The sequence below is a fragment of the Mastomys coucha genome, chromosome X (assembly GCF_008632895.1).
Source record: "Mastomys coucha isolate ucsf_1 chromosome X, UCSF_Mcou_1, whole genome shotgun sequence".
In the NCBI taxonomy this organism is placed as follows: Eukaryota; Metazoa; Chordata; class Mammalia; order Rodentia; family Muridae; genus Mastomys; species Mastomys coucha.
Genome location: NC_045030.1, coordinates 2374257 through 2375344, shown reverse-complemented (window position 1 = coordinate 2375344; position 1088 = coordinate 2374257).

The window sequence follows — 1088 nt, the reverse complement described above, 5'->3', positions numbered from 1 at the left end:
TGAGTTCATGGCTAGCGTGGCCCATGGAGTGAGTTTCAACCTCACCTGGGCTACATGAGACCTCTCTGTTTACAGACCTAGCCTGGTATCAAACTCAGAACTGTTCTATATTCATGCTTCCCCCACCCATTCTGCCTCCTTATTCAATTTGGATTTGCTTGAAGTGTCCCCCATTTGTGGCTTGATTTCATTTCTATAGTCATTAAGTTGGAAGAGCTCCTACCCCCTTGTCTAGTAACAGCTATTTTAGTAGAATTCTTTTTGTACTCGTCTAGTATAGAAAATGTTTTAGAAAATAAATTGCTGAACTATCTTGATATAAAAGGTGACTTGTGTCAGGTATGGTGGCTGTAGACCTCTACTTCTAGCACTTGGCCTGTCTATGTAGTATGAAACACTGTTTCAAAAAGAACGTCTAAATTGAGCTGGAGAGATGGCTCAGTGGTTAAGAGCACTGACTGCTCTTCTGAAGGTTCTGAGTTCAAATCCCAGCAACCACATGGTGGCTCACAACCATCTGTAATGGGATCTGATGCCCTCTTATGGTGTGTCTAAAGACAGCTATGGTGTACTCATATAAATAAACATCTTTTAAAAAAAAAGAATGTCTAAATTACTAAGTTACAGGACAGACAGTGGTAATGGAAAAAAAAAGGTTCTGTTTACATTTGGTCTTATTTCTTGGACCTTCATGGCACTGTGTAGCCCCTCATGAACATGCTTCAATGTAAGGATGAAGGACTTTGGGTCCCAAAGCTATTTCTAGCTAAGAAGTGTTAACAGGAAAGCATCAGTTTACATATTCCTGATTGGAAAAATGATGTACCTTTCTCAATTATCTGCTCACCTGATTAAGAGCCAGACCTGTGGGTCATTGGTTCTTGAATAGTGATACTGGTCATCTTAACATTTTGAGACTGGGACACGATTATGATTGTTGAGTGTCAAGCACTATTATAGGCCAGACAGTGGTGGCGCACGCCTTTAATCCCAGCACTTGGGAGGCAGAGGCAGGCGGATTGGATTTCTGAGTTTGATGCCAGCCTGGTCTACAGAGTGAGTTCCAGGACAGCCAGGGCTACACAGAG